We start from the raw sequence: 16,616 nt of genomic DNA, 5'->3' as shown, positions 1-16,616 counted from the left end.
GCATAACTAAAATAATTATGAATATTTTTTGGATATATAAAACATAAAAATAAAATCACATTAAGAATGAATGAAATGATTTGAATATGAACTTTTTTTTCCTCAACTCGTCATTTCGTTGAGATATAATGTTCCCATTTCTTAAAATAATTAAAACACATTCATTCAATTAAACATTTTCTATCTAGAACTATATAAATCTTGATTCCATGTTGCACATGTGGACTCTTATGAGCAAGAAAAACTCTTACAAGACATAATAAAAATATTTTTTTTCCTTTTATTAATAAATAATTAATATAAATAAGCAAATAAGTTTGAGGTATAAAATAAGTCCATTCATCTAAGATGGATACCATATTAGTACCGATAGACATGATGGTTACTCCAAATCATTTAGAAGAATGTGAATTACTTTTATCTCTTCTCTTAAGTTGTGTAACTAATATTAACCGAAAATTAGGTCGCGACAACTGAAAACTTCACTCGGGACTTATGTAGGGAGTTAGGCTTAAAATGTAACTCCCGCAATTTTCTATTCTTTTAATATGTGAGTTAAACATCTTGATTTACTTTTATAAATTTATCTAAAGATAGATAAATATGATTTTTTAGATGAGTTATTGATCTTTTAATATTTATCCAATAAGTTTATGATTTTGTTTTTAAAACAACTTACAAATTGATTATCTTGTAACTAGGTGAATCTTTATACTAGGGTTAAATTTGTTTCAAAAATATATTTGAAGACATATTATGATCTTTTTTATTATATTATTGAGGTATTTCCATAAATTTGGAAATGAATTTGTATTAAATACATTTTATGAGTATATATCATTTATTAATCAATTTACTAAATAACATCTCTGTTATTATTTTATATTATAAAACTATTTCCTTTTGACTTTTGATTAAATTGGGTATAGTTATACATAACTTTTATAGTAAAATATCAAGAATGATAATATTCTACATTCATATCTTTATCCTTTTATATCTAAAATATATAACAAATGCTTACTACTATTATATGTATATTATTACTTTAAAATTTGATTATATATATCTACTATATATATAAAACTATAATATATAATATTTTCCTAATATTAGTTAACGTTTATTATATTAGTGGTTTAAGATAATGATATTAATAGCTTGTTTTTATTTTCTTCTTATCCAAATTGATACTCTTTAATCATGAGTTATATTGTGCTTATCTTACTACTTATTAATAGTATCATAAGTAATTCCAGCCTATAAATTTGGATTTTATTAATTATTATATATTTGTGTTTATATATTTATTTTTGGTGTTAGCTTATCCTAACAACCCCGATATAAACCTATATACGACACACTCGTAATTCCATGGTTTCAAAAACATAACTGCCCATTCAAGTGAAATATGTTTTTCAATTATCTTATGATATCCTATTGCTCATTAGCCCACTCGCATGACCATGGAGGAGGAGAAAACTACCTCTGACAACCGAATACTCATATATATATATATATATATATTTCTTTCACATATGTGATCCAACTTTGGATTTCTATTTTGAGGAACATCAACGCCTATCCCATCTTTAATTGTACTGTGTGATGGATAGTTTTTCAGATTTATTGCATTTTAAAAATATTTAACATGCAATGGCTGGTTTGGAAGGATAATAACCTATAAAACATCGAGGTATTTGTTGCCAACTATTTTTGGAGAATTGAACCTATGGTTGGACCATGATTTCAAGATACCCATGAGGTAAATTACACAAGTTATGTTTATGATTCTTAATCAAGTTTCTCTATGCCTATTAAATAAATAAACTAATTTTTTTTTATCTATGGAGTATATATACTGAGTTTATATGTTATCGTTAACAACACTATTTTATTATTGTTGATGTAATATGAATTATTATTAGTTTTGTTAATACTTTAGCAATTTTGAAATAATACAATATTTGTTTTAAGCATGGAGTTGATTCCCAAAAAAGTCTAACTTTATTTTGTGTGTCTTTATGTGATATTTTAATGTATTTTGGGTTTTTTTAATTGATTGTGGTTGATCATTGTTGGATGAAGTGACAACATTTAGGATGATAAAGAAAACTTGAAGTTATGAGATAAAGCGGCTAAGGCGAGGGAGAAGACCATAGTGGTCTTAGAGTATTTCATTGAAGTCATTCTATCCGATATTCTCAAAAGTCAGAGAGTCTTGTACATTAAGAACTCCCATGGAAACTTGCTTTCTATGTAAGAGTCCTTAATCTTTTTCATGATGGTGTATAAAGTCTTACATATTTGATTGTGCTAAAAATATATGTGAATGAATTCATTTTTGTGTAACATAATGCGATATACTCGCTTATGGTATTACATCATCATGACATGTTGAATAATTATGTTTGTATGCATGTGAGTATTATGATAAATTAATAATTATTTTATGTGCTAAATGTCTGTGATAATGTTGTAATTTAGAAATATCTCAATTGCAACGATTATGTTATTGATTGTTGTATTGAAATGAAAAATATTATAAGTGATTATTGTATTTAATGGGAAATATATATGTTAGTTGTTATATTGATTTGGAAAATGCATAAGTTTAAAATTGGAGTTTTTCCCAATTGTATTTGATCACTAAGTTAGCATCTTGAGTTCGTCCGTTGGACTTGGCATGAGAGAAATGCATTGGGACTGAGATGACAACATAGGTGATATTTGTGGAAATAAAACTTATGAAAATCTTGATTAAAAGATTTAATGGGCTAACTTCGGTTAGTATATATGTATTGCATTCTTGTAGTTAGAGTTGGATAAAATGGAAAGATACAATGATATAAATACTATTAGGATTTGGATAGGTGTGACAATCACGGTGGTTCATCAAGAAGACTTGAGGGATTGCTTAGGTGGGATAGTCCAGCGAGGGTCTGGTCTTATAAGCCGTATGATCAAAATAATCCTACATTCAAATTAAACGATCTCTGGCACCATTATTGGGGATGTTTGAAATATATTATTATATGAAGTCTTATATTGCCTAACATTAGAATAGAGTAGAATATCAATGTTATATATTGGACTCAAGTCCCTTGTTGTAATCTACACCATATATAAGTACCAAATAGAAACACCTCATAGGCAGGTGGGCTCATGTGTGTGCTAGGGTTTGTAATCCTTATTCTCTAATGATATCTTGGTAGCCGCTCAGTGCTCCCGTGGACGTAGACACAAAAGATTGAATCTCGTTAACAAATTATCTCGTTTCTTCTCTTATATTTGTTTTATGCTCTATATTTGATTGCTTGTGGACAACGCTGCACAACGATCACTTTCGCTACACCAACAATTAGTATCAGAGCCAATTGGTAGATGGCTCTTAACCCAAACGTCAGATAATGGCTAAAGAGGGTGAAGGCGTGATGGCTAGACAAGGTGCCTCAAAGGTAATGACAAATATAGAGTAGATGAATTGAAGGAGAATGAAACATGGCAGAACTGTAGTGTGGGCATGTATATGTTGATCCAGAACCCTAGAAGTTCATGTATTGAGTTAGGATCACGGTGGAGATAGGGACTCATGTGTTGAGTTTGACCCAGAGACACGTGTTGACAATATCTCTATAGATGTTGAGAGAATATTCTCATTTAAGATGAGAAGTGAAATATTCTAATGACGTGTCTGAGACATCATAGTGAAGGATGTTAATTGTTAGCAGATCCACAAAAGCATAGAGGCGCTGACTAACTTTAATGTAGGGTGTTAAATGAACAATGGCTTTGATGCAAGTTGTAACACGAGCATTGGTAGAGATGCAGGAGTGTAACATGTGCATTGACTTGGATATGATGTGACATAGACATTAGTTAACATTGACGCAAGATGTATGCTGTGAGTATACTCGTTATGGTAGAGTATGATAGTTATTTTGAACTAGGATTCTCAGAGTAGACAATGGTTGTAGCAGTTGAGGCTTTCCAAGGAAGCTTAAAGGTTCAGTTTGACCAAGTATTGAAGAGGACAATTGTTGGTGAACTTTTGCGTAGAGGTTCCAATATACCGAAAGGCATCCTAGCAATAGGTGGTTAGGCGGCATGTTCCATTTGATGGCTGTACGAGAAGCTGCACTACAAGTTTGAAGAGCTAGGCTCTTGCTAACATCGTCAAGGATACTCAGAAGGCCTATGCTGTAGGGGAGCAATTAAAGAGAATTAGACATTGAGCAAAATGAAGTCATATATTCGGTAAGGTGGAGATTCTTGTATAGATTTCCTAAGGACCGACATATTCGTCTATTTCAATCAAGATGGAGATTGTTGAGGATGTTTGAAATATGTTATTATATGAAGTCTCACATTGTCTAGCATTAGAATAGAGTAGAATATCAATGTTATATATTAGACTTAAGTCCCTTGATGTAATGTGCACTAAATATAAGTACCAAATAGAAACACCCCATGGACATGTGGGCTCATGTGTGTGCTAGGGTTTGTAATCCTTATTCTCTAATGATATCTTGGTAGCCGCTCAGTGCTCCCGTGGACGTAGACACAAAAGATTGAATCTCGTTAACAAATTATCTCGTTTCTTCTCTTATATTTGTTTTATGCTCTATATTTGATTGCTTGTGGCCAACGCTGCGCAACGATCGTTTCTGCTGCACCAACAACCCCTTGCGCATTTCATGATCGGTAGAGAGAAATCCTGAAACAGACTGAGCTTACCACATAAGCACCTCAGATAGAGGTACCGGAGAACAAAGATAACTGTTACTTGCCGTTGTTAAAGACATATGTACTCCCAGGTGCTTTCCCACTAGGATCTTGGCCTTTAGGTATAGTAATTTGGTGGTTATTGGTTAATTAGTTGAATTGCATATTACATTGCATTGCATGAAAGATATATTAATTTGGATTTTAATATCGTATTGTATAAGACACTTATTTCATGCATCATTTGCATATGTTTGACATTGTTTGACTATAATGTTGTTATAGGGTGTCTCACTTTAATGTTATTTCTCTATGTAATTCCATACTGTGGTCGCTGTAGTTGGTTCTTACTCCTTTTTCTTTGTCTTTTTTATTGTCTATACTATGGGTATGAACATTTATTGCAGCGTCTTTATGGATATCCACTGATGAAAATATAGACAAGAATAACTTAGCTGATGTCTAGTTAAATATCTTATTTATATTGAGATTATTGACTCTGATTTATGATTACCCTTGGTCTTGTGAACTAAATTTTGTATAAGTTACATTTTATAAAAAATAACCAAGAGTGATTCTTTTTGCATATATGATGTCTTCTATAATCATGTAAAGATTAAATTAATGATTTTGTAAAGTTACATACTTAAAAATAAACAATTATATAAACCATTGTTTTGAGTTTGAATGTGATACCTTGTTTTTGGGTAATGAACATGTCAATAAAAATGAATTTTAAATTTACTCTGATTTTCTAACCTGTTGTCTTTAATTTTCTATAAATTTTCATGATAGATGTTCTAATTTTTAAGTTGCAAATGGGGTGTTACATAAAACATTGCATGGGTTATAATACTTTTCACATTGTTTGATTTCCTTTAAATAAATATAATTGTATATACTCTTTGTGTAAAAAATGCATGCTTCCCATCATTCACATCTACTCTGTGTTAAGACACTGTGTTGTTTTTGTATGTATGGAATGTTTAAATGTCACAATATTAATTCAATGATCTTAAGCTTTATTCATTTTACTGTGTCTATATGTCTACTGAATCGCTGATACAATGACTGAATAACCTCGTTCGTTATCATATTTCTCAAAAATATCACATATTTCTTAATTATAGTAATTGATGGTCGTGGACTTGGATTTGGATTTTCATAAATAGATGAAAAGTCATTCACCAATCTTTATAAATCTTTTAAATTATTTAACCATCAATATCTAAATTTAATGGATGAATTCCAATCCATCAAATTCATCTATGACTCAATTTTTATGGATTTGGATGAATGTATATATATCCAATGCATCTGATTTTTTTAATTGGAACTAAAAATACGTTTGAAAAATAATCTTTTAAAAACTAACTTTATTTGCAATATTTTATAAGCATCTACTTATAAATTTTTTTAAAAATATTTATATATGTAATGAGCTTAAGAATAAACTTTTAATATTAACTACAATTATATGTCTTATGATTGGTCTCAATTTAATAAAAAAATTCAAAGTGAGACCGAGAAACACTAAGAAAGTGATAGTGGAGATAATTAATGAAATTGAAAAGTAAAGAACATCATTATTTAATGTTTGTTTTTTATTTGGATGGAATGAATATCCATCCAAATTGATACATACATGAATATTCATTAAATTTGGATAGATTCAAATTCATCTATTACTAGAGTTATTAATTGGAGTATATCCATTTAAATCTATTATCTCTAATGGATGGTTTACATGATTTATTTTTCTTAGATTTGAATAGATGGAGGATAATTTTGCAACCTGAAATTATAATCTTTATATTTAAATGCGTGATAATATACATATGTTTGATTTGTGTCCATTAAAGCTAAACCACCAAGATGGACGAAGCTTCCAAAGATTTATGCATCCAATAAGGAGAAGAGCTTAAATTTGTGTTTCTAACACAAAGAAGCTTAGACTCGTTGTCCAGCACAAAGAAGTTTAGACTTGACGAAATTATAACACACTTAGATATGTTTATTTTCTTTCCCTTAACTCTTTATTGATTTATATTTGTAACTAATAACACACTTAGATATGTTTATTTTCTTTCCCTTAACTCTTTATTGATTTATATTTGTAACTAATTGTGAATATTTGTAACTAATTGTGAGGTTTTTTTAAGAGATTAACTTTTGTAAAACCGTTTTAATATTTTTATATGAATATATAATCAATGTATTGTCAGTGTCAAGATTTATGCATATTTAATACAATATCCAAATTCATTTATATTCATTTTTCAAGAATTAATGATGATGAAATATGATTGGTGGTTGATGCATTAATAGTGTATAAAATCCTTATATTGTGATTGTATACATTTTTTTCTTCTAATTATATATATATTGTTTGTAAAAGAAATATAATTCGATTTTCGGCATTGCCAATCTAAATCAAGAGTAATTGCTTGAGGTAAAATATTTATAAAAATAAGATTTTTTTTTCTTCCAAATAATTAAGGGATACAATTCAATTTATTGTTGTGTAAAACTTCAAATATTACCTACCATGGGAAATAAGTTCTTTTTGGAAAAATAATAACAACTGCGGTTAAATGTTTAATAAATTGAATCCAGGACCACATAATGACACACTTCCTTTCTTCAAACACTTGAAGCAAAATACAGGAATAACATCTCATAATGCAAACACAACCTTTACACATTAAAAAACCTCTAAAGATTTCATGTTCCATCTTTCCCAATGACAAATCAATTTCTGAATCCTATTATAAACAAACGTCAAATCAAATACTGAAGACAACAAGAAATGGGACAAGTATTATCCCTTCTTCAATATTTCTAAAAGCATGTTCACTCAAATCCATAAGGTGGAATTGTTAACGCCTCCACCAATAGAAAAATAATCATGTTCAGAATCACAATAATAAAGACCAAAATTTGTTTTTGAATGAGAAAAAAAATACGAAATAATGTCTCAAAACTAGCAGTGAAATACCCTAAAACCAAAAATTTCATAAAAATAATGTTCAACACTGCCATTTTCAACATAAACTAAGATTAAGTGACATGAAAATCAATCACTACACAAGCTACAATAAACATAAACAAAGTGAGATCTACAGATATTCAAAATCTGGGCATATATACTGAAGTTGTATAAACTCAATGTATATATACTGATATTCAATGTATAAACTGAAGTTATCCTATAAAGTTGTATATACAGATATTCAAAATCTTGGCATATAATTAATATATATTATTGCAGTGTTATTTAAACATTTAAACTCATACAACTTCTTCTACCATAAATAAAACTATTTTTATTCCGACTTACTTTTTATCTTTCATTTTTCACGATACCATCAAATTTTAAGCTACATGAAACTATTCTTAAAATAACAATTTTGTTAATGTTAAGTTTATACCAAAACTTGCCTTAATTACGTATAGACATGTGTACATGCCAAAAGAATATGTAAACTACTTAAGTGTATAAGAGTGAGTGTTACTTCACCTCAATTACCCAACTTCATTCTTATTCCCTATAGGATTAGGATATGTTATCCCAAAATGATAAATATTTAATTTTTTAATTAATATAATATATTTTTATTAATTTGAGACATTGTTTGAGATATATTTTAAGACAAAATCCTTATCTTACACCATAAAGCTGTTTTTGTACTTTCTTTTTTCTTCTTTCTCTTTTATTGGCGCCAGCTTGCTTTCTTCTTCTTCTTTCACGATATCATCGGCTTGAGTGAATTTATTGGGACTCCAACATCCCTATTCTTTTGCGGTCAAAGTTTTATTCCTTCTTTAAACTGAACCATGTTGGTAGTGAGAATAACACCAGTACACCACCTAAAATGGAACATCTGTGCAGTAACCGGATATATATTATAATATAAAATGAGAAAAACTTGTCTAAAAATATATATAACACGTTATATTTAGAGATAAATATATATAGTTTTTGATGCTATTATTTATAATTAAATTTTAAATAGAATTAAATTTTTAAGAGTAAATTACATTGACACCCCCTGAATTTTAGTGAAATTATACAAATTATCCCTTATTTTTATACACCTACACAAACTCTCTTAATTTTTATACTTTCATTACACTAACCACCCTGCATGAAAAATAAGTGTAATCTTTTAAATAGAAAATGCAAAAAATGCAATTTAGTTAAACAAAACATAGTATATTGTGGATAGAAGTCCAATTAATATATAAGTCGATACCTCATTATTATTTTTGGTTCGTTACGATATATATAAGAGCGACTTAAACAATATCTCTTTAGAATTGTTGATGCATTTTGTAACCAAAAATAATAAAGATACATTGATTTGTATATTATTTGGACTTGTCTCCACAATATACAATGTTTTGTTTAACTTAATTGCATTTATCACATTTTTTGTTAAAAAAATTATACTTATTTTTCATGCAGGGTGGTCAGTGTAATGAAAGTATAAAAATTATGGTTTTTTGAAGGTATAAAAAAAATGAGGAGTGATTTATATAATTTCAATAAAACTCAAAAGTATCAGTATAATTTACTCAATTTTTAATGTATTATCAAGATTTTATTAAATTTTTCTATATACATATAACCCAATATTTTTAAAGTTTTTAATTTCTCCTTAAAATCATTTTTACCATCAGAATATCATTAATCATTTCATATATATTATTAATGATTAATATTAATCAATATATTAATGATGAATAATTCTAAAATATCAATTGTTATTACAATATAATGTCAATAAAGAAATATTAACTTTTTCTTACATATTGGAAGAGTTGGAGAGGTGAGTTGTTGTTGTCACTTGTTAGGGAGAAATTAGCACACAATGTACATAAAGATTACGTGGATAGTATAGTTTGACTATACTGTCACATGTTTAGTACATGTTTGAAAATATTTATGGAAGTAGTGTAGTTTTTATCGAACTCGTAGATGAGATCTACGACTTTGGGGAAGTCATGGACCAGCAACGTGACTCCACTGTGATCTCGTGCATTAGAGGAACGCGATTCTTACATATTCTCTCTTCCATGGAACTGGTGTATGTCATGCACGATTTCCATAGTCATTCTTACATATTCTCTCCTCCATGGAACTGGTGTATGTCATGCACGATTTCCCTAGTCGTGTATTAGAAACACGAGTTTGGATGAGACATGATGAATTTAAAATTTTCCTTTTACATGGGTAATTTAGGGTTATTTATTGGTTTAGGAGTTAGTTTTAGTGAGTTTAGTATGAGTTTTTGAATTTAGTTAAGATTTATGATTTTTGATGTATAAAAATAATAGGTTTAAATTAAAATAGTAAGAGTAAAATGAAATTGATAATTTTACTAAAGTGTTAGTTTTAAGGAGTTTAGTTAGAGTGTTTGATTTTATTTAAGATTTATTATTTTAGTTGTTTAAAAATAAAATGCATGAATTAAAATAATAAGACAAAATTATGGAAATGAAATTGATAATTTTAGTACGAATTGAAAAATGATAACATTATAAAAATAACAAAACGAAAATACAAATTCCTAATGATGTCTATGAGATGATATTCCATAACTAGGTGCATTCCTCCTTCGAGGTGATTGAACTCTTAGTTGTTGTTGTGGTGGTTGACATTGTCTTGCTTGTCCACTTCCACATCTAATTAGTTGTGGCTCCTCCTCATCTTTGTCGTCATCATCTTCGTCATCATCTTCAGGTTGTGAAGACATTGTCGATTGATAATATTGTTGAGAGTTGAATGTCGACAATGGAGTATTTAAAGTTGTGCCAAACATTGATGACATTTCTTGAAATTGTGAAAAAGATGAGAAGTGGGAGAAGGAGTAGTCACCTATTGCTCCAAAACATCAAACCCGAAAAGTTGTTGTTGTAGAGGAGCAGGAGTTTCAGTACATGTCTGCTGATAAGTATCTGTCTGAGCTTGACTCTCTTAATGCTGCGGGAACTCAGGTGTAGCAGACATATCAAACTGTCATGTAGGAGGAGTTTGGTAAGTAGTAGAGGAGAAGGCCGTTGGAAGTAGTTGAACAAACACTTCTATTATCTCATTGCAGTTTAGGTAGACGTCATTTAGTATCTGCATGAGATTTGGAAACACGTTTGTAGGAGCGCACTGATCTTGAATCGTTCTAATAAAATTGTACTGGAAAAAGGTTGGAAAAATATTAGAATAATGAATATCAATTTAAAATTTAATATAAATTACAAATAGAAAAATTAATACTTACCGATTCAACCGATTATGCTCTGTCTGGAGAGATGTATTTCCCAGTCCTTTGTAAGTACCACTGCATACACTATAAGTAGTGATACAAAGGCTGGTCATTGCGAAAACCATTTACCACATAGTTTTCCCGGTTATTTCATATTTGAATCCACTAGTCATACTTTTGTGGCCAGTTGTAGTCGTTTTCCCCACATAGTTCCATTTGTGTTGTTTCTCCAGATTGATTGGATCTTGTTAGATGAGTTATTGCAGACCAAACTGCTTCATAACCCGATCAGTAACATGCCACTCAATAAGTGCAAAGCATATGAGTGGTACACGTGCTCGGTCTATATATGGTATCTAGCCCACAAAGGTAATGTTCCTATATGGGGTCCAGACCAGGGTTATTAAGATCGGACTGGACCGGGCAGTCCGACCGGTTTGACCGTAACTCGCTATAGGAAGCAACTCCTTTCACCAGTTAGTCGGACGCCTTTTCTGGTCGTGCAAAATCCAGTTGAACCGTGTTAAACCAGGATTACCCAAATGATTAGGCTAGACAGTTCAAATGACATAAAAAATTAGAAGCCAAAATGGATCATAACTAATCTCACCTAGAAGGAAACAAATGAAAACAGATTCACTCAGAAACAGATGAAAACAAAAAGAAACATATCTCACATAGAAAGAAACAGATGAAAACAAATGTCACCCATAAAGAAATATATCAAAATAGATCTCACCTAGAAAGAAAGAGATGAAAATAGATCTCACACAGAAAGAAACAGATTAAAATAAATCTCAGTCAAATGGAACCCTATAGAAACAAATCAAACATATTGTCAAAGCTCCAAACAAAACTATCGTTAGCCATATGTCGTCTAACGCTTCTCGATCGTCCATTGTCTACTATCAACCGTTGGATGTCGTCGTCCAACACTCTACGTCATGTGTCCATTGTCTAAATGAAGTTAAGTTTGCACAAACTAAAGAAAGAGATACTTAAACCATTCTTATGGTTATTTTTGTTTCCAGTGTTACATAGAAAAAAGACTTTAGTGTTAAGAGAGAGAAAATATGCTTTAGAGAGAAAAGAGACTTTAGAGAGTTTATTCTCTCCTTTTCCTTTTTCATTTTTTGTTGTATTATTTATCGTACCATGTATGTTGATACTTGGAATTAGTTGGAATATGCAACTTTTATCAATTTATTTTAAAAGTCTAAAATAATAAATTTGTCACTTGTATACTAATTTATTGTTATACTTATATTTGGTTTTTGATGTATATGCATTATACAAAATATGCTATTGATAAATGTGTTATTTAATTTTTTATTAATTATATTATATATACATGATATTATGATGTTGTCCAGTCCGACCGAATAGTTAAACCAGTTAGAACCTATACGTGACCTTTTTTCGTTTTGATGTCTGGTTCGATTATCACAACATTGTTCCAAACAAACTGATATATAAAAATAAATTAGTAATGAATTAATAACAAAAAATAATATATACTACAAATTACATAAATTACCTAATCAATGTGCAAGTGATCCAACATTGACCGTATTACGTTGGTTGCATGACCAAGAATGTTAGTGATGATTAGATGTTGCGACCACCTAAAATGTAAAGTTATATGAAGTTAGTATGTAAGTTGGAATAAATATTTTGAAATATAAATTTATATACTTTGAAACAAATTGAAAAAATATTTACCTTTGGGATGCGGTCATATGCTCATGATTTTAGAAGTAGCAAGCATCCTTCGATACTACAAAAGATTTTGTATTTAATGGCGGGTTTTTATGAAATTAGCGAATGTTTTTGACCTCCACAATATAACCGGCAGAAGTTTCGAAAACCTCCACAATTATTATTGCTAAAAGCGTTTTATGGAGGTTTTAGAAGACATATGATATATGTACATTTGTAACAGTTTATTTGTGGATGTTTTTAATCTCCACTATTTGAGGATGTCTTTATAATGTTTACCAGGAAGGCTTTAAACTTCCACTATTTGAGAATGTTAATTGTGGAGATTTTCATCCTGCACAACTCGAAATAACATATAGAGACTTACTGGAAGAGGTAACTATTATGTATTTCTATAGGATTTAAATGTCAATTTAATTTCATAATTTTAACAACTTTAATCTCATATATTTATAATTATTATTTAAATATACAATACTAAATACAAATGTTCTTAACAATAACAAAATTTCGTTACAAATTAGCAAGGTAGTGTATCATAGTTGAAAGAGTTATAATTCATCATTCATTATAAATCCAAATACATCATAAAATCTCAAAAAAACTGAAAGTAGTCTCATATGACACTTTAAAAACAAAATAATAATAAATATTCTAAATGTTGCTGTCTCCTTATGATCATCTTGCAATCAAATGTGTATCGGGCATACTTGCATCATCATTTGCTTAAAATAATAAAATAAAAACATTTAGTTGGAACAATAAAAAAATATTGATAATTACCGTATCATTGTATACACTAACTAAGCATGTACAATTAACAACTAACATGTAGGCAAAATAACATTGAGAATTTGTAGCCAGATAATATTCTGGAGAGTAGTATACACAATTTAATTGAATTTTCATCCACCCTTTTCATTTTCCGATTGGTGGGGTGATTAAATATATCATTATGGGACTTAAGCATGAGTGTTGATGCCTGCCTAGTGGTCCTGAATCTTCTTATACTCTTTCACACTCTGTTTGGGTTATGGGTAGTTCTGGGCACATAAAAAAGGGAAGTGCTAGGATTATGAAAAAAAAGGGAAGTGCTAGGATCATGAAAAAAAAGTGAAATGAAAATTCATCCTATCAACTCAAGCACCTTTCTAAACTACAGAAAATGGCAAGATAGCCTATAATTATGAACGATTGCCTTCATCAATTCTGCATAAGTATATTTAAAGACAGAATATGTTTTTTTAAATATAATACATTTTTTATTTTTCATAAAGTTTCTTAATTAAGTACTCAAACAAGAAAGGGCTTTCAGTTTGAATACTTGGAAAAAGAACTACAGTAATCCGATATATTCTTCTGATCTCTAAGATACAATTGGGAAAATAATACCAGAGTTTTAGATTATTTCTATGTTCACATGATAAATACTAAAGTTTTTTTATTTCAGAATAAATTATTCAGATAAAGTGCACATGTTATAATTACTTCAACAATGTAAAGGAACACTTAAAACCAGAACTAGAAATGGACAAGCTTCTTGCACCAGTAGTGCTTGTTTTGCATTCTATAGCAGTATTTCCATCTCAAGTCCCCAATTCACAACTAGAAAATGATTAAGAGACCTAATATAACTATTAATTCAAAGAATGCTATATGACCCTTCATCCTTTCAATTGAAAATTTTAAGCAAACTTCAATTGCTCAAAAGTTAATAAAAACATGATGTTCCTTTTGTTGTGAAGAACAACCTATTTCATTATACTAGGGTATTAAGGTAACGCAAGTAGATATTTATGCAAGAACCAATGAGACATATAACATGCATTACTTGGAACAAGCAAATGTGTTATTTCAATGACCTAAGCTCATATTGGATGCTTATAGACTACGACCTTATGTCATTTTATACCTACTAGCATGGGAAATAAAAGGCATAAACATAACCAAAGCAAAACAACAAAATAACAACAATAAGGATAAATGAACATACCTTGTGTAGATGAAAACAATTGATATCTCCTCCACACGTTGTGAAATTGATTTCTCAAATTTAGAAAAACCCAAGTGCTCGATCGAAAGATTCACACCCTATTTATCATATGTATGAGCCATTGAAGCGTTTTATCAAACACTTAATAGGTTAAAGCCAAGGTGTGGTCTTACGGAATTTGTATTATTAAGACAAAATTTCAATATCTAATGAATGAATAACATATTTATATGTAGCTAAACAATGAGATTCTGAAAATATTATTGCTTTTAAGGATCATAAGAACAATTAGAAATTCCAATAGTTAATTATGATATATGTTTATGTATAATAAAGAAGAAAATATTACCAGAGATGGGGGAAGGAACAATGCCACAAAGCTCTCAGTACTTCCTGTTGGGATTTAATGATATTGTTAGTAAAATGTGGAGTGAAAACCCAAAAATGAACCAGAAATGAAGCTTGTATTTTCCAAACATAATCTGGAAGAATTTGGACAAATTAAATAAAGAAAGCATGTTAGGTGCATGAAACAAATTCAATGAGTCTGTGAATGTGATAACAGTGAGACACATACTAGGATGCATAATTCAAGATTATGGTTTCCTATCAATTACTAGAATTAAATAGTTGTACTAATTAAAACAAATCCCGAGTCTTTTCAACCATCGTCTGGCAAAAGGAAAAACAAACAAAAATACAGAGGAACACATGAAGTATTCCAAACAATAAAATAAATCTTAGAATTTCTTTGAAGAAAATATATCATATAAATGAGTACTAACCTGATCAATGCATCTTCAATAGTGGCCGCAAGTATTCCAACCATTCCAACTGTCCAATACAGAGGAAGAACACTGAACACAGAAGAAGATGATACTAATAAATCAGTGTAGTCATTTCAATATTTAAATATGATAAACAAGAATGGATACTCACCTTGAATGAGGTATGCAGCTAAAAGTTGGTTTCAGACCAACCACACCACAAAGAGCTGCAGGTATTCTCACAGATCCTATACAGTTATGCAAATAACAAACGAAAAATGTACTTTAAAACAGAAACATCAAGTTCTCTGCTGTTAAGAACTTAAGTCATTGTTAATGAGACTTTGACTTAGTAAAAATTAATGCTGAAGTAAGTTCCTCGATGCATTCTGCAAATTATATGTGTTTGATGAAGAAATGAAGTAGAAAAGAAATGATGATAAGGATAAATAACCTTGGAATCGATGATGAAAAAATGGATAAGTTTGATGAAGAAATCTGTAATTCTTTTCTTTGATTCGGAAAAGGAACCACTGGTCAGAATACATTGGAATTTCATTTTGTCCTTATATTTGGGCGTGAGGGTTTGGAGAAGAATGTTATGAGTGAAGAATAAAGGGTGGCAAATGAGCTACACAGAAATACTGTTACACAGGTAGGACACAGGACACATGGATGATGGTGATGAAATCAAGGGGCAGAAAAAGTAAAGAGTAGATATGGAAAAAGTGTGATCTTCTTCTTCCTCTGGCCTAGATCTCTGAAATTCTCTCTGTCTCAACTTCTTCTTATTCTATATCTTTTGTGAGTCACAATTTTGTAATCACTTTCACTACCACAGTGCAGTTATTCTGCACTGTAAGAAAACCATACTAATAAATAATATAAATTATAGGATATATTGCTTTTGTTTATTGTGCCCTCATTCCCTTACAATTGATGCTTTCATTTTCCACTATGGCTGCAATACTTGCATGAAGAATTTGGATTCTAACGTCAAGAATATTTTGGAACTCATGGAAAAACGGGATCAGTCTTATACAAACTAATTTACACATATCGAAGCAACTCTCGAGAATTTAACCATGGCTAGTTCGAACTCAAATTTAATTGTGGGGAACACACAACCATTTCAGGTCCAAAACATCA

At 29.9% G+C, this 16,616-nt stretch overlaps 1 long non-coding RNA gene across 2 annotated transcripts; it reads right to left on the bottom strand.

The window, feature by feature from the left end:
* Positions 1-13,311: 13,311 nt before the first annotated feature.
* Positions 13,312-16,282, bottom strand: LOC109337320. 2 transcript variants are annotated; one of them, XR_002106432.1, is made up of 6 exons: positions 15,922-16,282; positions 15,640-15,715; positions 15,486-15,557; positions 15,050-15,093; positions 14,701-14,798; positions 13,314-13,432 (listed from the first exon to the last, which is right to left on the bottom strand). It is a non-coding gene; the product is annotated as an uncharacterized LOC109337320 (long non-coding RNA). The 2 variants fall into 2 exon arrangements; XR_002106431.1 differs by having other exon boundaries at positions 13,312-14,798; positions 15,922-16,275.
* Positions 16,283-16,616: the final 334 nt, after the last annotated feature.

The sequence above is a fragment of the Lupinus angustifolius genome, unplaced genomic scaffold (genome assembly GCF_001865875.1).
Source record: "Lupinus angustifolius cultivar Tanjil unplaced genomic scaffold, LupAngTanjil_v1.0 Scaffold_5_99, whole genome shotgun sequence".
NCBI lineage: Eukaryota > Viridiplantae > Streptophyta > Magnoliopsida > Fabales > Fabaceae > Lupinus > Lupinus angustifolius.
Note: the sequence above shows the minus strand (reverse complement) of the source record. Positions and strands in the feature narration are given on the sequence as shown.